Consider the following 25,139-nt stretch of genomic DNA (forward strand, 5'->3'; position numbering starts at 1 on the left):
ATTTGAGAGGTTTCAGAGAGCCCGGAACAGGCTTCAGACTGTAAGTGGCGAAATGAGTGGTTAGGGCTTGAAGTAAATATACCCGCCGTGGTGGCTCAGTGGCAAGAGCGCACGGATACAGACGCGGAGTAGCCGGGCTCGAAACCGACAGCGGCGGCAGTGTTTCGATGGAGGCGGAACGGTAAGGCGCCCGTGTGGTGTGCCATCTTAAAGATACCGAGGTGGTCGAAATTATTCCGGAGCCCTACACTACGGCACCTCTTTCTTTCTTTCTGATTTCACTCTCTCCTTTATCCCTTCCTTTACGGCGCTGTTCAGGTGTCCAACGATATATGACAGATACTGCGCCATTTCCTTTCCCCAAAAACCAATTATTATTATTTGCTTTCATCAAATCGTGCGGAGTATTAACGTTCTGATGATTTTAAGGATAGGAAAGGCGCATAACTTCCTCTAGTGCCAGTGCCGCATAGTCACAGCGCAATTGAGGTGTCCACTGTCGAAGTGATCAAGTAATGCATGCTCTCGCATTTACGCATAAAAATTGCTTAGGTGTCTCCATAATTTGTTATCACGTTTTGCGCTTAAACATTCATTTCAATTAACAGTTTGGTGGAAACTGTATTAGAGCTCCAATAATGAAAATGAAAAAAAAATCACGTCGGATGCTGAGAATAAAGCTGTAAGGTATCCTAACTTTGCCGCTATATCTTTGTGCGCTGAATATGAACACATGCAGTAAAGAATATCCCAGTAGACGGCTCATTTTCTCGGTGTTATCGGTGCTCTCAGATGCTTATGGTGCGTCTTTAATTGGCACGCTAATACCTGCTTAAGTGCTTGTCCACATTTGAATCTCAATGGGTGATTCCACGCCAAACGTACAAATTGTTCATGAAAACGTATCCTAATGTGCATAATCAAAGCGTGAAACATTTCCTCCGAAAAACATTTGTTCGTGAGGTGACGGCAGTTTGAATATTTTGAATGGGCGAGAAACCGGGCAATATAAAATTTAAATTTTTATAAATCACTTCAAAATTTCTTCATTGACATTTGCACAGATTCAGGCTTTCGATGTAATTCGGAGCATGCAGCTTTATAGAGAGAAAAGTGGTAGAGGAAAGGCAGGGACGTTAACCAGTAAAATGTTTCGGTTCACTGCTTTGCACTGGGGGAGAGGGATGAGGGGGCGTAAAAGAATAAGTAGAGAAATGCGGCCCGTAGCAAGCACAACCGGCAATGACACAAGCACTATATTTCACAGGCCGCCGCAGTTGCAGTCTGCACACCTTGGTGGCTACCGACTGCTGCGACCTGAGTGGAACAGACCGAGGGCCCTCCATCACAAGGCAGCGCAGACCTTTCAGTGTCGAGAAAGGCTGCTTGCCGTTGAGGCTGATAATGCTGATGACAACGTAAGCATCGGACTTCTCGGAAGGTTGAGGCTGGAGGATGCGTTGTGCCAGCTATTGGACAGCTGCAAGCACTGGATTGAACAAATCCAGCATCTGCAGTGCATTATGTGCAGCTGGCATGTGCATGCTGGAAAGCAGCACGATTGGCTTCAGCATTCACGATTGGCTTTAGGATTACAATCACTTGCTCGCCTGCGATCTGGTCCGGTTTCTGACCTAACAGACCAGCAGTAGGCTCAACACACTGGGAGCGCGGTGCTGAGGTGGGTGCAGGGTGCTTCGGGAGAGATGGCCAAGTCGCTGGCCGGTCCCGGTCTTGGACCGGAGTTGTGACTTGTGCTTGATTAGCAATGGGCTCGGGACTCTGAGTACGCAATACCTGCTTGTCCACTGCGGGCGTGTGTAGCTCAGGCAAGGATGGCCAAGGCCCGTCTGCGACAACCGTCTGTGCCTTGCCAGTCATTTGCTCCCAATCCTTAAAGTAGTATGCGGAGCGGGAGTACAAGTTGAGAATTCTTGGACGATCCTTTCCAATGCTCGATGCACATTTAGAATTTCTGTGACGAGAGCGACGACGTCGTCGCACCTTAGCGGCAGCTTCTCTGTGTGTGGAATTGTCTCTTCTCTTTTGTTTGAGTATTGCAATTTCTTTTTTCAGGCGAGGACAATCTTTTGAGGCAGCGTCATGAGGGCCGTGGCAATTGGCACACGTAAGGAATGTTGCCCGGCAAGAATGGCTGCTGTGTGGCTTAGTACACCGTGGCCACACGATAGGGAAATTGCACACACTACTCACGTGTCCTATTTTCATGCATTTCCGGCACTGTAGAGGCTTCGGGACGGCAGGCCTAACTGCATGCCGAAAGTGCCCAACCTTCACGTGCGTTAGAATGCAGTCCCCTTGGAAGATCAACTTGGTGCACTTTGTCCTTCCAAGACGCTGAGCTTGCAGAATGGTTACACCGTCGCTAGCTGGTTGAATCAAAATGAGCAGATCAGACGCGCGGATGGCTACGTCGACGTCGTAAATGACGCCTGCCGTAGTGCCACACCTTTATTGGACATGTGATAAATAGCACGAAGGGGGCCCCATGGCAGCGTCGAAGGTCAGTCACCTGCACTTCACAGCGGTAGGGTGGGAACGAAAGTTTGCCACTGCAGTTTGCAGAAGGTTCCACGTATAAAGAAAAGCACTCAGTCTAAGACGAGGTTGTTTTCGCAGCACGAGGATTCCGGCGTCGTTGGCTTAGTCAAACACGGCCGCTTTTGCCACGGCTCATTTGCACCCCCGCGCCGCTCGCCGGCTGCTCCGCCGTCTCTTCGGGGAGAAAGACGTCGTTATGTCCCGGGTGGGTCCGGCGTTGAGGAGAAACAACAGGTACCCCAAAGCCGTTCTCAGGCAGCGGAGGGCTGTTTCACCCCGTAAACAGCAGGAGGGAGGAGGGAAGGTCCCTTGTAGATGCCACCACCTGCACTCGTGGCGCTGCAACCACGTCGACGGCCCTTTGAATCCTCTGTCGATTGATGCTTCTCAGTGCCTTGAATATTCTTGGCATGTTGGCGTCTCCAAACGTAACAGCTCCTCCGCGCCCAGGGCAATTTTGATCGGCCTGTGGTAACAATCACTGGTCGAGGAGAGATGACTTGAGCTGTAGCGTGGGAGGCCCTTCTTCATCTTGTCTCCAAGCACAGAGCAGAGTCCTAAACCTCGGACATCGGAGGCATTAGTCGAAACCAGCCACTCAACATGGCGCCACTCCCTAGGCAGTGCACGAAATTCACCCGAGAGCCGCCAGGCGGTTATGCAATACTACTGCATTGTTAATATAAACGTAAGCACAAAATTTTATAGCCGACAGGAATAATCTCGGCTACTAAGAACAGCTTCCATGTCTGCCAAATTTGCTGCCAAGGCCCGATTCGCCGTACACGACTTGAAGAGGGGTGGAAAATTTGGAATCAAAATTGGTATAAACAAATAAATTGGCACCTCAATGGTGCCCGAATTTCGGATCAAGCGAGCGTCCGCGTCTCATCTGATGTCGCCATCTTAAGACAGACTGCCAAGTTATAGAATACGCGGTGGTGTGTCAAAGCCTACAAATTTTTGATTAGAAACTCTATTCGTTATCAATCAAAGCCAAAGCTCTGATCCCCTTATACCACCGGAAAACCGATAGATTCTTTAAAATTTGGCCCACGCTCAAATTAATCCACTGGCTCTTTCCAAAGAAGCTTGACGCTCGAGTCTAATAATCAACTGTTCGAGTTGAACTCGTAAAGATGCGACTGCGCATCGCAATCCTTACTTCTTCCCGTACTGGCGAGAGACTTCTCTTAAACTCAATGAGTCCGTCATGCGCCTTCACTTGTACAGAAAGCTGCTACAGCTGTTCTGCGCAGAAGTATGTAGCCTCACTTCGTTCGCTTAATCTTTTAATACCAAAATCGGCTTGCTAGCCTAGCGCCGCTAAAAACAAGTACTCAAATGGGCACAAATTTCCGTGCTTTCTTTGCCTTCGCCTGATATTAGCAACACTGCCGTTATGCAGCGAAAAGCACTTGGTATCTCGACCAAGTTTTACATGTCTGAATGTACTAAATATGTAAAAGCAAACCTGTGCGAAATTTTCAAGCGCAAAACAACTTGCTAGCTCTCAGCGGTTCTACCTACGCAAAAGCTCATCGTCTGTTCAGGAACTGTGTTCGCTGCACTCCTGTGGGTGGCTTTATCACTTGGTAGCATCTCAAATTGTCACACGTCCTTTCTAACCCAATCGCACAATTACCTTTATTTAAGAGTTAAGAAAACAGTAACACTTGATCAAATCCAAATTTCTAACCTAAAACAAAGTAGCATTTCCTTCCCCGATTTTACACGCACACAACCGAAAGAGGAATAATAATAAAGAAAACAGCTACTTCGAATAGCTACCCGGGGTGAAACGTGGTTTATCACCCCCGCGTCGGAAGGATTAGTCTCTCAGCCGCTCCCGCCGGGGTCGCGCTCTGACTAATTGTACTGCTGTGAACTCGTGACGATCTCTTAACGTTAAGAGATCGGAAGCGGGCAGAGTGGGTGAGGGAACAAACACGGGTTAATGACATCCTAGTCGAAATCAAGAGAAAGAAATGGGCTTGGGCAGGGCATGTAATGCGAAGGCAAGATAAGCGCTGGTCCTTAAGGGTAACGGAGTGGGTTCCAAGAGAAAGTAAGCGTAGCAGGGGGCGGCAGAAGGTTAGGTGGGCGGATGAGATTAAGAAGTTTGCAGGAAAAGGGTGGATGCAGCTGGCAAAGGATAGGGTTAATTGGAGAGACATGGGAGAGGCCTTTGCCCTGCAGTGGGTGTAGTAAGGCTGATGGTGATGATGATGATGAACTCGTGACAAAGGGCAACTGAAAAAAGACATTCCTAATCGCTACTGTCATCTCCATGGCCCTTCGACGCGTTCAAAAGGCCCTGGTAGCCCATGCAGTGCCGATAACTGATTCCGGGCGACGGACAGCGACCGAAGTGAGAAGCTGCTCTCTGTTCTCGCCTCGAGCAAGCCCGTCTACCCTTTCGCCCTGCGCGCTTCCTCGAATACAGTGCGGAAAGTGCAGGACCCATCCTTCTCAATTGTGGGCTCCGAACACACCTGCATGTGTGGTCTCTATTGTTCGACCCCTGAGCTCGCATGCACCGGGTGTCCCGCAAACTAGCGCCTTCTGATCTTTCGGGCAGATTTCCTTTCTTCCTGACCGCCTTTCTGTCAGGTCGCGGTGGTCTGCGTCGTCCCTTAAGCCAATGCCCTCAGCAAAAAATCGCTCCTGTCCTGCTTGCAAGATGCGCTTTTCTCTTTCTGGTACTGTGGTCACGTTTAGAAGCCAATGCGCGTGCCGCCTGACCAGTAACTTTAGCTGCAAGTTTACAAGGCCCACTACATGAATGGTTTTCTTTTCCTTGTGCCGCATTTACATGTATGCTAGCATTAGCACCTGTGTGTGCAGCTAAGTTTAGGCCTTGACATTTCAACCGCTTTTTTTTGGTCCTTGCCCTATATCTTTTTTTGCGCCTAGACACTTCTGTTTGTGACTCCTGACCACAACTAGATTCATATAGTTTTTCTGCTCGGAGACCATTATCCAATAGCAAACTGGCCGCTTTGCCTTCGCAGGTCTGTGTCAGCTACACACTGCTGACAAACGCACTTTCCGCTGCCCCCGAGTTGGGCAGTTCGCTTTCCTGAAGGCAGTCCTCCACAGACCGCTTATCGGCCTGAGCGCTTACACCTGAAACGCCCTGCTCCCCTGCAATGGAGCTTTCCTCCTCTGTCTCCCCGTGGCTTTCGATACAGCGTTTCAACATTACAGCTCCGGCAATCTTCATGACGGTTGTGCGCTGTTTCACAATACTGTTTTACGTCGTCACGTCTGTCCAACTGGAACGATCCGGCCTGACTCGCTCTCTCTGGAGTCTTGGCTCTCGAGATCTCATCTTCCAGTTTCTTTATCTCACACGCAAGCTGTAACCTTCTGAGCTCCCGTTCCTCTTGCTCGGCCGCTAGACGTTTCTTTCTGCTTTGAGGAGTTCCCACGTATTGCTAACCGTTTCTTCCTCGGCATATTCCAAGAGCAATGCGCAAATATCTGACTTTTTCATCTTCTCATCTGCCTCTACACCCAACTCTTCGCACAGTGACACCAAAAATGTCCTTAGCAACTTCATTAGATCCATGTTTGCTGTTCTGAGCCTTGACTTTGCTGAACAACTGTTGACATGAGCTACACACACTGGTCTCACTGATCAACTTCCCACGATTCCCAGCCGTTCAAAGCTTTAACCCAAACAACTGAAGCCTGGCGAATCTCAAGCAAAGTTCAAGCACTCACCCACAGAAGCAACACCACGCCACATGGTCGATCCAACCGCTGCCAACCAGTTGTTACGAGTGGGACGCCAACCCCATAGCAGGCCACCGCTGTTGGGAGATTACGCATCGATCACACCGCTGCCACAAGTTGTTAGATGCGGGCCCCTGGTTCACCTGTACCGTCTCTCGTTAAGGTCGGTGTCCCCGGGTTTCTGATCGGGAGACTGCTGTTGTGGGGTGACGAAGAGATGAGAGGGTCTTCGAGGTGAAGAAGAGACTGAAAGGGTTTATTTACATATTTACATAGTTCGAAATAGTGAATCGGGAGCTGGCTGATCACACGCCTGATCGCTGCTTAAATAGGATCCGCTGTCCCCAGGTCCCCAGTTGGGGAATTTAGTTCATTAAAAATGCGTCGAATCACTGTTGTGATGACCCCCATAATGCGCAGGTCCACACGGGACGGAGAGGCAAAGAGACACCGTATGGCTCAGTTTAAACAAACAGGTATATTCAATAATTACACATGATTAAGATTATACATCAGAGGCTGGGGCGTCCGAGCTTACGTGCCGACGACCTCATGGGGGCGATAAAGTAGCTCCGGAGTTGGGCTCGAGCGGTTGCTGGCAGAAGCTGCACGCCGTCGGGCTTCGGCGCTGAAGGCCCTCTTCGCGAACGATGTCGTCCTGAGCGTGTATGCAGTAGAATTTCAATAGTCGTCCGTTTCTTCGAGGATGGTTCACAAACCCTTCCTCTAGTGTCGTTCGGCTTGGAAGATGAACAGGAGGCGAGCTTGTAGATGATGACAGCAGAGCATAATTTTACAACATACATATACAGAGAGTTAAACTGGAAAAAGCAGAACTGAATTTACAAAAGAACAAACTTTGCACTACTTTACTCATCGACCGGGCAGGTTAGTGCCTAAGTAGCATCACATTACATGCTAAGCATGGAGCCCCAGCTCAGACTGGACTGCATCCGTTTACATGCGCTTTTAAGCACTTGATTAACAAAGGACTAAGGGCGGTCATTTTCAGTGGCCCGCCCAAAGCATCAATTCTCCAATCAAAAATAACATGCGAGATGGGGACAACCCCTTGGGTTGGGCTTAGCCTCGAACCCAGAGTCTTGTTAACACAAACTAAATAAACAAAAACGCCACAACTCTCTCTCAAGTGAGAGTATCCACAGGCTCTCCCTTCGGAGCTAATCCTTGCCCCATGCATGCATACCGCCACCCACCATCGGTCCGCGTCGCCCGTCAGCAACAGAGGAGGGGGCGAAAGGGCCCACGATGCTGCCGGGCTACCGACGGCGGGACACAGCTAATAAGCTTGAAGGGGTTCGTCTGTCGCTCCGGGAAACCAGATTAAGGGTCGCCCCTGTCTTCCCACATTCTTGGCGAGTCTTGCCTGTCCGCCATGACAGGTGTCCGTCACGGCCCTCCTGGGAATGCGCTTTTGTTCACGAGGCACGGCGGGAAGCTGTGGGTGCCTTCCCGGCGATAGCCCACGTCGTAAGGGGGGGGGAGGGGGTCCGTGCGTCAAGCGACAATTTTCGTTCCCCGTATGTACTCGGGGGCTCTCGGTTTCCGCGTGTGCCGGCGTCCTGCTTTCTGCAAAGGTATGCAGCTGGAAAAGAGGGGCGGCCTTAAGCCCCAACTCGATGCACACACAAGGAATGTACCTCGTAGCACACAAGGAATGTCACACTCGCTCACCCTCCAGAAGAATGTTCTCCGAACATTTGAGTCCCGGCAGCTCCCCTTGTCTTTCTGAATCGCCTCACACAGTGCGTCCGACAAAACACTTTTCGCTGCACTCAACACCACTGCACAACACCATATGCCTCCGCTGTCATAACTGGCGTCTCCAGGGGCAGCACTGATCTTCTTTTACAGATAAACATGAAACTCAGCACCCAAGCCTCTCCTTTCTAGTCCAAACTGGACGAAATAAATTTACCACAGTTATAAAGGAGCTCCCACTTCTAGCACGATCACGGCACAGACAAAAATATAGATAACGAAAGGAAGTAGGGCAGGTTCTGCATGCGCTTCGCATGCTCTCCTGTGAAGGTGTTACTTAATGACAGAAAGGTTTAACTATCAACTCCGATAACTTAACACATAAGCACATAGCAATGTTATGAGCTGTGGCATTACACAATTCTAACCAGTTCAAAACTCCGCTCTGTTTACGCCATTAGTCCGACTTAGCTTTCCGATTTCGCAGCGGATATCGGCCTTCATGAGTCATACTAAGTAAGTCTGTGCCCCCTTGTCTGCTTTGGGACTCGCGAGGGCTCGTGGCAGGAGCCTCTCCCGGCGTTATCTGCGCGGCAACCTCGCGCGCTTCTTCTTCTAGCAATGCATGAAGTAAATCCGGTGGCATTCTGGCCGTCACCTCTGGCGCCTGCCGAACAAATGCAGGAGAGGGCGTTTCTTGCGAACTATCTGCGCGCTCCGCTTCACTTCTGTCCCCATCAAAATCCGCGCTTTCCCTTTCCTCATTTCGTGAATACTGAACCGGTGCCGACTTGAGGCGATTTGCGTGTATCCTTATCAAGCGCCAGTTCACGTCTCGGACTCTGAAGTTTACCGGAGAAAGCTTCTCGACAACCTCGCACGGTCCTCTCCACTTCGTCTAGAACTTACGAGCTAGCCCAATCTGCCTTTGGCAGTTTTCAATGTACACGCTGTCCCCCACATTAAACGGCGCGTCTCTAGCACTGCGATCGTGCACCTCCTTCCTGCGCTTCGCCGCTTTCTTTAAGGCCTCCTTTGCGATGTCCCTCGCCACTTGCAAGCGCGATTCTAGCTCCACCTTATAGTCGTCCAGTGAAGCGTATGGGACACGACGGGGGCCCTCTGGCACTTCACTAGGCTGGTCCGGGTCTCGGCCGTAGAGAAGAAAGAATGGCGATTCGCCCGTGCTCTCGTGTGCTGCGGAATTGTAGGCAAACATTGCATACGGGAGCCACAAGTCCCAGTCCCGCTGGTCGCGCGAAACAAAATGCGACAGGAACCCGGCCACGGTTTGGTTCAGTCGCTCCACCGCGCCGTTGCAAGCCGGATGGTACGGTGTTGTCTGCTTCTTAGCGATCTTAAGCAGCTCGCAAACTCTCCTCATTAGCTGCGACACGAAGTTCGTTCCCCGATCTGTCAAGAGTTGCCTCGGGGGTCCATGTCGGAGCACGATCTGTTCGACAAATGCTCTTGCAACCGTGTCTGCCTTCTGATCTGGGAGTGCTACCGCTTCCGCGTATTTTGAAAGGTGATCGACAAATACTAAAATGTACTTGTTTCCGGAAGTGGTCGTGGGCAATGGGCCCATTATGTCCATACCTGTCCGCTCGAAGGGAGCCGAAACCTCAGGGAACGGCTGAATTGGAGCTGGTCTTCGTCCCTTGGGTGTTTTTCTTTCGAGACAGGAATGACACTTCGCACAGTAGTCTCTAACATCCTGTCGCATGCCACTCCAAAAGTACAAACGCTCCACACGCCTGCGTGTCTTCGCTACGCCAAAATGACCGGCGCATGGCGCATCGTGAAACGCGCGAAGAACCCTTTCTGTCCACGACCGAGGTATGACGACTCTCTCCCAAGCGGTTTTCTCTAATCTCCCTTTCCTGGTTGGCCTCGTGCGCCGACACAGGGTGCCATCTTTGTCAATGAAATAACCTAGCTGTTCGGGGTGAGACGGTGCGCCCTCTAAGCTTTCGATTATTCGCTTCAGGTCAGGATCTTTGCACTGCTCTGTGCGTAATTCGGCGGGGTCGACTACGGGGACAAACTCATCTATAGCTGCCACGGCAGCTGTGCGGCTGAGTGCATCAGCATTCAGATGTGTCTTTCCTGACTTGTGATCAACTTCAAAGCAGTATTCCTGCAGGTGTAGATTCCATCTAGCGAGTCGCGAGCTAGGGTCCCTGACACTCATCACCCATTTCAGAGGATGGCAGTCTGTGACTAGCTTGAATTTGCGGCCGTAAAGGTAGCATCTGAAGTGCTTTACTGCCCAGACAACGGCGAGGCACTCCCTTTCCGTAGCTCCGTACTTTTGCTCTGTGGGGCTCAGCTGTCGGCTAGCAAAAGCAACGGGATGTTCTTTGCCCTCGATAACCTGAGATAGCACGGCACCAACTGCGAACTTTGACGCATCTGTGGCCATAACGAAGGGCAAACTAAAATCCGGGTGGCGCAACAGCGGTGCACTCATTAGCTTCCTTTTCAGGGCCCCAAAAGCATTCTCCGCGTTTTCGTCCCAGCGAAAGGCGACATTTTTGGCTGTTAAGGCGGTGAGCGGCTTAGCGAGCTTGGCGAACTCCTCTATGTGCCTTCGGTAGTAACCGATCAGGCCGAGAAACTGCCGGACCTCGCGGACGCTAGTCGGGGATGGAAAATCCGAGACACACCTTAGTTTCTCAGGGTCCGGTCGCACGCCGTCAGCTGAAACAACGTGCCCGAGGTATTTCAGCTCGTTTTTGAGGAATTGGCACTTAGAGGGCTTCAGCTTGAGACCCGCTGCTCTTAGTCGCACCAAAACCTGCTCAATATCGCGCAAATGGTTATCAAAACTGTCACTGTATATGATAATGTCATCCATATACACGAAGCACAGCCTCCCCAGAAGACCTGCCAGGATAACATCAGCGGTTCTCTGCCAGACAGCAGGGCTGTTGGCCAGACCCATCGGCATTCTTTTCCATTCATAGTGCCCTGAGGGCGTGTTGAATGCCGTTTTCTCGGCATCTGCCGGATCCATTGCTATCTGCCAGAATCCCGCCGCCATGTCCACTACCGTGAAGTACCTGGCAGAGCCCAGCTGAGAAAGCGTCTCCTGTATATTGGGGATGGGGTATGGATCGATGCGAGTTACGGCATTTAGTTTGCGGTAGTCCACTACCAATCGATACGAGCCATCTGGCTTTTCCACCAATAGTGCTGGTGCTCCCCAGGGTGACTTTGAGTGTTCGACAATGCCGCGATCAATCAGGTCCTGCACCTGCCGCTCCATCTCCTCACGTTGGGAGTAAGGAATCCTGTACGCACGCTGGTAAACGGGCTATGAAGTGCCGGTTTCTATCCTGTGCTTTATAACGCCACAGCAGCCCAAATCCAGGTTGGACGCGGCGAATACCTCCGAGTAGTCGTTCAGCAAACCAGCCAGAGCCTCCCTCTCCCTGGATTTTACGTGAGAAAGATCGAACGACACCTTTGGAGCAGCCGAAGGACTAGCATGCTCTACAGTGGCGAGTACCGTATCGGTGGGCTCACGTTGCTCTATCGCAGAGGTGAAGAAAGCCAATGTTTTGTTCTTGGGAAGGCTCAGTGGCTGCTGGCTACAGTTAACCACCCGTAGGGGCACTCTGTGGGCGTCATTAACTGTCACGAGGCACGCGGCTGCCTTCAGGCCATTGCTGAGAGAGTCGACCGGCTCAAGCACTCCCACGGCGCCGCTCTCTACATCTGAAGGCACAAACGCGTACAAAATGTGCTCCGACCAAGGAAGGACGACCGCCTCCTCGACCAGCCGGACGGCAACCCGCGAATATACCTTCTCCAATGATCCCACTGTTTGACGGGTGTCAATATCGGTAATGCGAATCTCAGCCCCTCTCCTGTTAAAAAACGGAACTTTTGAGCCGCCCGCATTAACCTCTTCCTCAGAGAATGAGACTACTACCTTCCCTTTTCTCAAAAAATCCTGCCCTAATATACCTGACACTCCGTTTGGCAGAGACACCGTGTCCGGGCATACGTAGCAGGGGTGCTCCAATGCAATTCCGCCGAGAGAGAAGTGTAACCGGTAGAGTCCACTTATGCCAAGAGGATCCCCCGTTATGCCTACAAATTTGGTTGCCATACCACCAGACGCTTCCAACACCTCGCGGTCCCCCTTCCTTCGAAGCGTGTTAAAACTGCTCTCCTTAAGCAATGTCACCTTTGACCCCGTATCTATCAACAATTCCATACAACAACCATTTAACTTGCAACGCACAACAGGGCATGCCTCGTCGGCCACACAAACTACCACCACCTCATCATCTACTGCTCCCTCCCCACGCTCCTCAGGCTGGGGAGGACTAACTAGTTTTTTGTCTCGGTATCTGGAGCCCCGCTGTAGGCTTGCTTAGGGCGTGTCTCGCCTGCTTCTCTTTGTGGCTCCCCACGGCGCACGTTTTGGCAGAACCTGGCGATGTGTCCGCGATCCTGGCAAGCGAAGCATACGATTTCTTCAAAATCTCGCATACCGCGCCTGTAGCTTTGTGGCGGTCTCCGGTTTCCAGCGAATGGGCGCTGTTGAGCGCGCGCTTCAACCTGGCATTCTACCTGCTGATATAGCAGCTGTTCTAAGCGATCTAACCGCTCTGTCAAGAGAGCAACCTCAGGGTTGAGCACCGCTCTCTCTATGACGCGTACTCTCGCTGCGGCTGTCGTTAACGCCTCATTTTGTTCCTCATCCAATGCGGCCTCCACGGCTTGGTCGAAATTGCTCGGCTTGCGCGAGAGCACGAACCGGCGCACGGGGCCTTGCAGACCAGCCACGAACAAAGCGGTCATTTCCTCTTTAAGTATATCCTCCGCGTATTTCTTCTTAAGCTGGTCTCCTTCCTCCTCCCTGCTTAACGTATCGCGCGCTAAGCGCTGAAGCCGCGACGCAAACGTTCGCACGTCCTCCCCTACCATCTGTCCGGCGTCACGGAACCTCTGTACTCGCACGTGACGTGGTTCAGTGTCAAAATGCTCTAACGCGAGCTTCTTAAATTCCGCAAATGATTTTGTGGATTTTACTTTTTCATCTCGTCATGCAAAATCATGAGCAGCTCCTGCCATCTTACACCTCGCCATTCCCAGCATTTGAGCATCGGACCATCCCCCCATTTTCCCAATCTCTTCTAGCATGGAAAAGAAATCGCAGATTGGAACCCCTGTCTTATCTCCCGTAAACGTCGGAATGACGCTTCCTAATGCCAGCATGCTTGCTCCGAGCGACGGCTGTGGAGTGGGAGCTCCCTCAGATAAAGACATTTTTTTTTCAAGCCCTCCGGTGCCTCAAGCCTCTCAAATGGGGGTAAAAGTCTCACAATCAGTCCCGTGATTCCCTTTTGATTACAATTTTGAAGTCATGAATGTCGCAGCATTCAGAGGACATTTGCTTTTGAGACCCCACTTCTGACACCAGTGTGATGACCCCCATAATGCGCAGGTCCACACGGGACGGAGAGGCAAAGAGACACCGTATGGCTCAGTTTAAACAAACAGGTATATTCAATAATTACACATGATTAAGATTATACATCAGAGGCTGGGGCGTCCGAGCTTACGTGCCGACGACTTCATGGGGGCGATGGAGTGGCTCCGGAGTTGGGCTCGAGCGGTTGCTGGCAGAAGCTGCACGCCGTCGGGCTTCGGCGCTGAAGGCCCTCTTCGCGAACGATGTCGTCCTGAGCGTGTATGCAGTAGAATTTCAATAGTCGTCCGTTTCTTCGAGGATGGTTCACAAACCCTTCCTCTAGTGTCGTTCGGCTTGGAAGATGAACAGGAGGCGAGCTTGTAGATGATGACAGCAGAGCATAATTTTACAACATACATATACAGAAAGTTAAACTGGAAAAAGCAGAACTGAATTTACAAAAGAACAAACTTTGCACTACTTTACTCATCGACCGGGCAGGTTAGTGCCTAAGTAGCATCACATTACATGCTAAGCATGGAGCCCCAGCTCAGACTGGACTGCATCCGTTTACATGCGCTTTTAAGCACTTGATTAACAAAGGACTAAGGGCGGTCATTTTCAGTGGCCCGCCCAAAGCATCAATTCTCCAATCAAAAATAACATGCGAGATGGGGACAACCCCTTGGGTTGGGCTTAGCCTCGAACCCAGTCTTGTTAACAACACAAACTAAATAAACAAAAACGCCACAACTCTCTCTCAAGTGAGAGTATCCACAGGCTCTCCCTTCGGAGCTAATCCTTGCCCCATGCATGCATACCGCCACCCACCATCGGTCCGCGTCGCCCGTCAGCAACAGAGGAGGGGGCGAAATGGCCCACGATGCTGCCGGGCTACCGACGGCGGGACACAGCTAATAAGCATGAAGGGGTTCGTCTGTCGCTCCGGGAAACCAGATTAAGGGTCGCCCCTGTCTTCCCACATTCTTGGCGAGTCTTGCCTGTCCGCCATGACAGGTGTCCGTCACGGCCCTCCTGGGAATGCGCTTTTGTTCACGAGGCACGGCGGGAAGCTGTGGGTGCCTTCCCGGCGATAGCCCACGTCGTAAGGGGGGGGGGGAGGGGGTCCGTGCGTCAAGCGACAATTTTCGTTCCCCGTATGTACTCGGGGGCTCTCGGTTTCCGCGTGTGCCGGCGTCCTGCTTTCTGCAAAGGTATGCAGCTGGAAAAGGGGGGCGGCCTTAAGCCCCAACTCGATGCACACACAAGGAATGTACCTCGTAGCACGCAAGGAATGTCACACTGTGATGTAGATCACGTGTCCAGTCTTAAGGGTCCGCCTTGCAGGACGCCCCCAACAACACACTCTTGCCACTGCTGGCAGGTTATGGTGCGTGCTTTCCAGGCAGCAGTAATGAATAGCCCGAGGGGGGCCCCATGGCAGCGTCGAAGGCCAGTCACCTGCACTTCACAGCGGTAGCATGGTAACTAAAGGTTTCCACTGCAGTTTGCAGAAGGTTCCACATGTAAGGAAAAGCACTTAGTCTAAGACGAGAGGGGGTGATAAAGGTTCCTTGTAGACGCCACCACCTGCACTCGTGGCGCTGCAACCACGTCGACGGCCCTTTGAAGCCTCTGTCGATTGATGCTTCTCAGTGGCTTGAATATTCTTGGCATGTTGGCGTCTCCAAACGTAACAACGGCTAACAATCTCCAGCTGACGCGGCACACGGCGTGGTGGACGGCCTCGCTGATCTCGGGCGTTCTGGCGGCCTGGTTCTTTCCCCGGCGCTGGAGGCCGCCTTTGAGCGCCTCAGTCAACGGCTGAACCCACTAGAGGCGAGGATGGAGGCGGTCGAGCGTGGAGATGCTCTACCGACTGACCCGAACCGCGGCGGGCCGCTCCCTTCCATCAACACCATGGAATCCGCACCCGTGCCCGTCGGGCTGGCTTTGCAGTCCGACCTTGGTGTGCACGGCGCAGGTGCGTTACATCCGGCCTGTCTGCTGGGGATGGCGGCGGAGTTACCAACTTTTGAAGGCACTGGCCCTTGAGAGGCCTACCAGCTACAACTCGATACCAGCGCGGAGGCGCAGGGATGGGACACCAGCACGAGGGTTGTGATGCTCGTCTTCAAGTTGCGGGGCCGAGCGGCGGAGCTCCTCCCGCAGATGCCCCGCACAAGTTGGGCCGGTACGGAGCTATCGCGAGCCTCCTCGCCGACCTTTAGGAGTCGGTCCAGCCCCTGCTCGAATACCACCGCCTGCATGCTCGCCGGCTGGAGCCTGGGGAATGCTTCCTGGACCTTTCCGCGGCTATTCAGCGGTTTGCGTCGCAGTCGCTGCCGGGTGCACCACCGACCACCGTGAGGTTGGTCAGCACGGATGCATTTTTCGACGCATTCGGGTGCCGGAAGACCAACGCCAGGTCCACCTCGGGCGTCCCGAGTCCGTCCGCGCTGGTGTGGACCTCGCTGTCGAGGCTGATATGATCTTGAGGACCACGCGCACAGAGCAAGCGGCTGTTCTTACCCCCCCCCCCCCCCCCCCCCGAAGTAGGCTTCACTGTCCGTGGCCACCGCGACGGCTTCCTCCCGCAGAGGGCGCACCAACTTCTCCCAGACCTGGTTTCGTTGCGGCCAGTGGAGCCACTATTTGAGGGACTGCGTTGAGCCTTCTCCGTCGGGAAACGCTCCGACGGAACTCCGGGGGCGCAATTCCGCCGAATCAGTCCCCCGCTTCTAAGTCTCGATTCCTCCCGCTCCTCACTGCTAAGCTCTCGTTGAGCGGCCTAGTACTTGCGGACGTGGCTATGTTCGGCCACCAAGTGAACGCCCTAGTCGACACGGGGGCTGTTGTGAACATCCTGGACAAGTCACATGTGAGCGGCGTGCCCCACATTGTTCCGCCGGCCCCTGAGCCCCAGCTTTTGATATTCAATGGCACCCTGGTGCACCAACTCGGACGTCTCGCTGTGGATGTGCGTGCTTTCGGCACGACCTTCGCGACCGAGTTGGTGGTCATCGACAGCCCAATTTGGACGGTGGTTCTCGGGTGTTTCTGGTGCCAGCAAGCTGGGGTCGTTGTCGACTTCACGACCTCGCGACAGCAGGCGTACCGGCCTCCCCATCGCCAAGGCTGGGCTCGTCGGCTTTTTACTACGGTGGGGAGCTTCCTCTCCCTGTTGTAGGCGGCCATGCGTACCTCCGCCTCTCTGCGAGGCGTCGCATCGAACCTTCGACGTCACGTTCCGCCGTCCGACGTGTGCGCAGTGTTGGCGGTGTTAGAGATTGCGGGGACCTTGAGTGAGCTGACTTTCAGTGCCGCAGGTCCCTTCTACGAATAACGTTGTAGGACTTCGTTATGAAAGAAACTGTACAGGGGGTTTATTTACATTATTACAAGATTTAGGAACCCATTGGAGGGTGATGGGTGAAGGTCGGAGGATCTGAGAAGATCTGAGGATGATCAAGGATTCATGGCTCACGGCACTCGTCGTCCAGTTTTAAAAGGGTCCGGTCCGTAGGATTGCCCAGGTTCGAGGAGGCGTTCGCCAGGTTGGGGGTGGCCTAAAACTTGCGCTTTCGTACACACACCACTTCCCATAGGGACACGCCTCGGTCACATGTCTAGCCGGAGAGAGAGAGGGTGCCGCTGGACCCTCGCCCCTCGAGACAGAGCGTTGTCTTCGCGTCCGAAAGAGACTTCTCACGCTGTCAAGCGGGACATGTCTTCCGGGAAGTCCGAATGGGCGAGGCGCCGGTGAGCCGGCACAGTTGAATGGGTGAGCCACTCCTGCGCGGGTTGCCGGTCGCTAGCTGTCCCCGTATCTCACGGGTTGATCTGCCGGGAACAATGTTGTTTACAAACGGCGGCATAGTCCTCCGTCCCGATTTCAATAAACCAAGCGAGGACAGGCCGTGGAAACAAAGTTCCCTATCGCCGTGAAGGGACCCCGAGTGCAGGTGTCCCGGGCCGACTAGTTAGCTAAAAAAGACGGGCAGTTGCCAGAATGATGTGGCCCTACTGTCGGGCGCGGCAACCTGGGTACAGGGCCAGCTTGGCGCTCAGATAACATCCGTTGTGCTCTTCGAGCCAGTCCGCTCTCCCGCACCAGCCCACGAGACGACATCACCTCGGTGCCTTCTGTCAGTGCTGAACGGAAAGGCTCACGTGCTGGTCCTTAATATCGGTGGTCACCCACTCGTACTGCGTCCCGGGTCACCCCTGGGCATGGCACATGGTTTAGATCCAGCCTTGCTGGTTGCCTCTCGGCAGCCTGCTGCCCTGTAACCGACCGCAGCAACACCTGCCGTGGGAGTCTTTCAATTTCGGCCCCAACGTGACCTCCTCGGTAGCTCACCGCACTCAAGGCGCTACTGCAGCAACACTGCAGTTGCTTCGCTCTACGTGCCAAAAAACTCGGGTGTACTACCCGGACATACCACCGCATCGACACTGCCGGTCACGGGCCCATCCACCATCAACCCCGTCGTGTCGCACCGGCCGAACGGGGGGTTATTCAGCAGCACGTGGTCGACATGCTAGACCAGAGCATCATTTCCCCTTCGTGCAGCCCGTGGTCCTCTCCGTCGTCCTTGTGCGGAAGAAGGATGGGGCGATCCGCTTCTGCGTTCGCTACCGCAAGCTGAACACCTCCACTCATCTAGACGTTTATCCGCTGCCTCGCCTTGACGACGCCCACGACCATCTGAAGGGGTCCCAATTCTTCATCACCTTGGACCTCTTTTCGGGCTACTGGCAGGTGCCTCTTCACCTTGACGATGCGGAAAAGACGGCTTTCGTGACGCCTGACAGTCTATATAAGTTTAACCGCATGCCCTTTTGTCTCTCGAATGCGCCGGCTACCTTCCAACGCCTCATGGACCGCGTCTTGGACCATATGAAGTTCACTATGGGGTTGGTCTACCTGGACGACGTCATTTTCTACGCGGCTACGTTCGACGAACACCAGCGATGCCTCAAACGTGTGCTCGAATTCCTTAACTCGACTGGGCTTCGCTTGAAACAGAAGGAATGCTTCTTCGGTTTCGCTGAAGTGACGTACTTGGGTCACGTCGTGAACCTTCTTCGCCGTTGTCTGGGCCGTCGAGAAGTTCCGTCTCTACCGGTACAGGCGTCATTTTACAATCATGACGGACAATAGCGCACTCACTTGGCTGCTGTCCACCAAACATTTCAATACAAAAATTGCGCGCTGGTCCCTCCAACTTCAGGAGTACGATTTTAATATCGTACATCGGCGCGGCCCTGAAAAACTACAAGCGCTCACGGCTTACACAGCTCCAACTACTTCCAAGGAGTTGAAAATTTTTCTTGGATTTGCTTCCTATTGCCATCGCTTCATTCCTGAATGCCAGGCGAAGCGCTCCCTTGACCGCCCTATTGGAGAAGGATGCCGTGTGAAGTTGGACACCGACCCAACAGCTCGCGTTCCTCGATGTCAAGAGCACACTCCTCGAGTCTCCTACGTTGGCCCGTTATGACGAATCGGCCCCCACCATCCTCGACACGCATTCTAGCCAGGATGGGCTCAGGGCAGTCCTCCTGCAGGAAGACGAGTCTGGCGACCACAGTGTCCTAGGCTGTGCCAGCCGCAAGCTGTCCGACGTGGAGCGCCGCCGGCACTCTTCGGAACTTGAGTGCCTCTCCGTTGTCTGGGCCGTCGATAAGTTCCGTCTCTACATGTACGGGCGTCATTTTACCATCGTGACGGACAATAGCGCCCTCACTTTGCTGCAGTCCGCCAACCATTTCAATGCGAAAATTGCGCGCTGGTGCCTCCAACTTCAGGAGTACGATTTTACTATCGTGCATCGGCGCGGCTCTGCCCATCAAAATGCCGACTTCTTTTCGCTCCACCCCTGTTCTGTGATGGCTTTCACGGACCCGAAGACCGGGCAAACACCAGATCCCGACATTGCTGCCATCATCCTTTCTGTCAACAACGGTGCCGCCCCAAGTCACCGAAAACTGCGCCAGGTCTATCCGGTGGAGAATACACTCTTGTGCCATGTGAGGCGGCTCCGTGGTCGACCTCCCGTGTGGTTACCAGTGGTGTCCACAACGCTGCGCTCGCAGGTCTTGCGCGGCTTGCAGGACGCCCCCACGTCTGGTCATCTGGGCCGCGGCAAGACCTACGCGCGCGTCGCAGAGCGCGTTTGGTGGCCCAATATGATCCGGGACGTCAAGGAACACGTCGCGTCCTGCCAGACGTGTCAGTACCGCAAGCCGTCCACTCGGGCACCCAAGCCGCCTTGCAAGCCTTCTCGCCACCGAGCGTGCCTTTCGAGCTGGTTGGCCTGGACCATTTGGGCCCGTTTCCGAAGACGCCCGCCGGATATCGGTATGTTCTGGTTGCGAGCGATCACTTCACGAAGTGGGTCAATGCACTGCCCGTTCCTGACACGTCGTCTGCCCATGCCGTCTCGTTTGTGGAACAACATCTCTTGCTTCGGCGCGGTGTGCCCAGCCGCCTCATTACGGAACGAGGGAGCTGCTTTATGTCGAATGAATTTGAACGAGCCCTCCGCTCTTTTGGGATTCTGCACTCAATGACATCCGTCAAACACTCCCAGTGCAATGGTCTCGTGGAGCGTGTTAACCTTACACTGACGGATATGTTTGCGCCCTACGTTGCTCCATCCCACACAAACTGGGATCGTTTTGTTCCTGCCGCAGTATATTTCGTCAACACTGCGATGCAGGAAACAACGCATGCGACGCCGTTCTCGGTCGTGTATGTCAAAACGCCTTCTATTACCCTCGATACGCAGTTGGGCGTGCCCCATCCTATGGTGTCACCACCAGACTCCGCCCCAACTACTTCGGCGCACTCACCTCGGCTACCAACGCAACCTCCTACGGGCCCATGAGCGTGTGCAAGCAGCCAATGAGGCAGCTACGCCCCTCCCCTCCTTCCGATTTGACGACTTGGTCCTCGTTCGCCGCACCATCCGCGCTGCAGCAAAGTTCTTGCCCGGTAACCGGAAGCCTTACCGTGTTGTTGCCCGGTTCGGCCCCGTGACGTACCGACTCGAAGACCTGCCTGAGCATCGCCAATGCGGTGTGCACCACATTATTGCAGAACATGTTTCGGACATAAAGAGATATCTCTCCGGCACCCGCTGCGATCCCAACTTGGCTCCCGGATCAGGTTTATTGGCTCCGACGTCCTCACCAGTGCCGGCGCCGCCTGCTGGCTCAAGGCCTCTCTCCCAGAATGCCGCCCCATAAGTGTAGCGCCGTGTCATGGGCGCACTCACAAGTTCCGAGGTCTGTGCGTCCAGACTGCGCCCGTCGAAGCAACCCCGTCACCGACAGGCAAACTATAGAAGGACAAACGCGGCAATACGCTTCCAAAAGCTAACACGCAGCCGCATAAGCAAATACAAGCGCCGTCTCCCGACTATGCCGCTGGAACAGAAAGTCGGGCTAAGTTGGGGTGAACGGCTTAACGGAACAACTGTCTGGAGGCAGCAGGAGCCCTCATCATTGTCGTACGGGGAAGAACCGCCTACAAGAAGCTTCGCTATCTACCTGCAAAGTTTGGTATCAAACGGGACATCGACGCCATCACCGCGTGGCGATGCCTACCCTGAATAAAGCTATGCCCGTGACAACCGTCGTCCGGAATGCCGAGTGCCTCATCTGGAAGTGCTCGATGCATTTCCCAAGGAGTGCAGCTCAAAGTGTCGACGCCCCGATGTACTGGAGTGGGCGGCCATTGCCGTGACACGGCATCACTTGAGGTTGCCGTACCTTCCGGCTGGCCTCCCTGGCCTCGAGCAAACTGAACTGTCGCACTGCATCGCACTAGACTTTCTCTCTTCTCTTTCTTCTCCCCCCCCCCCCCCCGGTGGAAAGTTGTTACAGGAATAAACGCCCAGTGCACGGCGCGAGCCGACCTCGTGCGCTTGGGGGAACGAACGAAAAAGATTGGGGCCCGCCGGGCGGTCTTCATGGGGCTCTCTTCGACCAGGCGTGGTTTTCGTTTGGTGGGACCGTCGTCTCGTTGAAATATTTAAAGAAAATCGAGAAAAGTATGAAAATGTGCCATTTTGGTCGTTTTTACGGGACAGCGTTAAGGAGCTCGTGTAGCAGAAAAGCCGGTGTCGTCGTTGTCGGCACCCTTGGCCGTCAGCGAGAAATGGCTCATCTCGGTGGACACCTGAACCGCATCGTAAGGGAAGGGATTTTCCTTCCCTTTCGGCGCGGTACGGGTGTCCAACGAGAATTTTGAGACAGGCGTCATTTCGTTTCCTTAAAACGAATTTTCATTCCATTTTCCTTCCCTTGCGACCCGGTTCGGCTGTCAACGGAGATATATGAGACAGGTGTCATTCCCTTAGATTGTCCAACGGGCCACGCGTCGCGCCGAACGGGCAATGGCGTTCCGTGCACTCCTTGGCAACGCTGCAACACGCTGTCTCGTCTCACTCTTGAAGACGAAGCTCAAACGTCCTCCAATTATTTTTTTTTATATTGAACATCAACTTGCGCTCCAAAACTGGAAATGGCTGTTTTTGTTTCTGTACATGTAGACTAGTACCCATGACAAATATTACGGCGTACATCAAAGTAAAAAATACTAAAGGTGTAGAAATTGCGTACATGAAATTAAAAAAAAATACTAAAGTTGCAAATAGTGCGTTTTTAGCCAAATAAACACTCGTTAATTTTACCCTGAGGTTGCCTAAGTAAAAAAAATTGCTGATGGCCTAGCTCTCTTAGGCCAGGATATACGTGTCGAAAGCGCGACGACTTCTGGTTCTGAAGAGTTTATATTAAACCCGTGCATTCACTAGATGCGCATTTATTCATCATGAAACCCTCAGTCGTCATGGCGCACTTAACTTTTCTTTTCGGCACTATTTCCATGATATAAAGAAAAAAAAGAGTCGTCATGGAGGTGTGGTCATTCTCCTTCCGGCCACGGTCGTGAAAGGACGCAGGATGGCTGGCTCTTTGCGAGCTGTGATAACGGGCGCTGCTGGCCGCGGAACATCGTTTTTGGACGAGTTCAAAGACTACAGGATTGTTCTGCCGCCCCTGCCTACCAGAGAAGGACTGAAAAGAACGGTTGTTCTTCACTGCGACCCCGGTGGAAGGCCTTACAGGATTGAAGATTTCCGCCAGCCGGTGAAAGAAGCCGACGCCATCGAACAGGTGGGCGGTATCGGAGCATACCAGATGTCGCACGTCTGGTTAGTAAAGTTCCGCAGCGAAGAGGCCAAGAGAAAGCTGCTCGACGCCGGGCATATCACTGTTAAAGGGAAGACTTGCATAATTTTTAACCTTGAAATGCACGAATTGCGGCTGAAGGTGCATAGGTGGTGCGCCTTCAACGTGAGCAACGAAACTCTGAGGCGGCCGTTGGCTGAGTACGGCGAAGTGAAAGAAGTATCGAGCGATAGATGGAAGACCGGTGGGTTTGAAAACGCTGACTCGACTACTCGAGTTTTGCGGCTGGTTCTACGAGAAGATGCAAGGCTCAAGCGCCTACCCCATCAGATGCGTATCGGGAATGGGACACTGTTAGTCGCCGCGCCTGGGCGTGCGCCGATATGTCTCCGCTGCCGCAACACAGGCCACATTAGGCGCGACTGCAGGGTGCTCAAGTGTATCCAGTGCTATGCGTACCGGCACGTATAGGCTGAACGCATGAAGTCGTACGCCCGCGCGGCTGGGCGAAGAACACTCGGCGAAAACAGTGAGCTGCATACGGACGAGGATGAAGCTGAGCTGGCCGCCTCCAGCCCCGTGGTCGAGACCCTAACCGCTGTGTTGAAGCGCGACGAAGAGGAAAACGGCACGCCACCGACAGCTGAACCAACGCTCAGCCCACCCGAGTCGGCAGTCACGAACAAGGTTACCGAGAAACAGCAGGATGCCCCAAGCCCCGCTTAAAAAGGGAAGGGGGAATCCATGAAGGTCGATCCTGCTGCTGCTAAACGGCGCCGTGACGACGTCGATGCAATGATCCCGGAGCAAAGGCAACGCCTGCTACAAAGCCAGCGGGACGCCGTCGAGGTGAAAAAGCAGCGTGTCATCAGCGGGCATCGATCATCGCCGCTTCCTCGCGACGACAAATAGAAGTCACAGTAATGGCGGGGCGACACTACACGGCGCGAGGTTGTGCGTACAAAGGTAAACGCCGTACTGGTGGCCTGGTCTTGCTAAGCGATGGCGGCTTTTGAAAGACACCTCGTCGTAGCCACGCTCAATGTCAGAGGTCTTTCATCCAGGAGGAAGCAAAATCAGCAGTTACGACTCGTGACTGACAAGGAATTGGATATTGTATCGGTACAAGAAACCACAATCGAGAGTCAAGCCCAGACCGACAGTATGGTGCGTCCGTTCAGCAGCCGATACGATGTTTGCGTGTCTCATGAGGTTGGTACTTCGGCAGGGTGCATGCATTTGAACCGACTGCCTCTTGGAGCGATTGTGGAAAGAGTTCAGACTTGCATTTTCGGTCTTTGACTTCTCTGTGACATGAAATTTGCTGGTCTAGAATGGCGCGTCATCTGTATTTGCGCGTGCACTAACGTAGAAGAGAGGCAAAGACTTTTTCAGAAAGTTGGAAACTATAGTGATACAGGCCGTCTGGTCATCTGTCTTGGCGATTTCAACAGCGTATGCATGCACGCGACAAGACCTGTTCCATTCGCTATAGAGATGCAAGTACTGCCTGTTTATTGACGTAACTGTTCGCTGTCATCTCGAAGGTGTTGGCGATTGTCCCGGGTGTGGTTCTGGCGTTCGTTTTACCCATTCCCAGGGAACGAGTCACGCACGTTTGGATCGGGTGTACGTATCTGCTGAACTGATATCATTCTGCACAGAATACCTTGTACAACCAGTGCCGTTTAGTGACCATTGTCTTGCTGTCTTCCATGTAGGGTAAAGAGAAGGAACGAAAAGAAAATTCGTGTGGGAAAACTGGAAACTTAATGAAAAAATGCTGAAAGGTGATACCTCTATGAAACGTGCAGCGCCGGCGATACGCGAACTGCAAATCGAGGACAATGAACTTCTAGGAGTGAAGAGGGAAGGATTTAAGCAGGAAATGGAAATTACTGCTTTTTAACGATAGTGCGATATAAAGCAAACAGAGAGTCAAGGAAAATAGGCTTAGAGATGACTTGAGCTTTTAGACTGCGCAAGAGGGCAAGCAGCCAGGAGCATGCATCGAAGAAATTCGCTCTGGTAAGCGGAAACTAGAGACTCTAGATGGGGAGCGGTATCAAGGAGCGATCGTGAGGGCGAGGGCAGAACGCCTGATAGCGGGCGAAATGCCCACGAAACGTGCTCTCGGCTTGGAAAAGAGGCATGTCCACAAGAATTACATACTGCAAATAGAGCGGAAAGGTGTAATTTCCTCCGATAAAGCAAATATAGAGAGGGCCTTCTAGGAATACTAAAGCGGGACTTTTGGTTACACGAATGTAAGAACCGAAGACTTTACGACCCATTTCCTGCCCTTAATGTCGATGCTTTGTGATGATACTAAAGAACGGTTAGAAGTGGCTATTTCAACCGAAGAAATGCGGAACGCCATACAAGACCTCAACCCTGGAAAGTCTCCGGGACCAGATGTGCTAGTAGCATCGCTCTATAAGTCATTCCTGAATGATATTGCACTTCTGGCTTCGTTTTT

The 25,139-nt window shown here is 53.1% G+C and overlaps 1 protein-coding gene and 1 pseudogene across 2 annotated transcripts in view; both read left to right on the forward strand.

Annotated features, from left to right (window-relative positions):
- LOC144130798 (neuropeptide F receptor-like) overlaps positions 1-25,139 on the forward strand; it is a 239,160-nt gene that overhangs the window by 115,823 nt on the left and 98,198 nt on the right. The window lies entirely within an intron of this gene.
- On the forward strand, positions 22,433-23,386 carry LOC144117848 (uncharacterized; annotated as a pseudogene).

This window comes from Amblyomma americanum, chromosome 1, assembly GCF_052857255.1.
Source record: "Amblyomma americanum isolate KBUSLIRL-KWMA chromosome 1, ASM5285725v1, whole genome shotgun sequence".
In the NCBI taxonomy this organism is placed as follows: domain Eukaryota; kingdom Metazoa; phylum Arthropoda; class Arachnida; order Ixodida; family Ixodidae; genus Amblyomma; species Amblyomma americanum.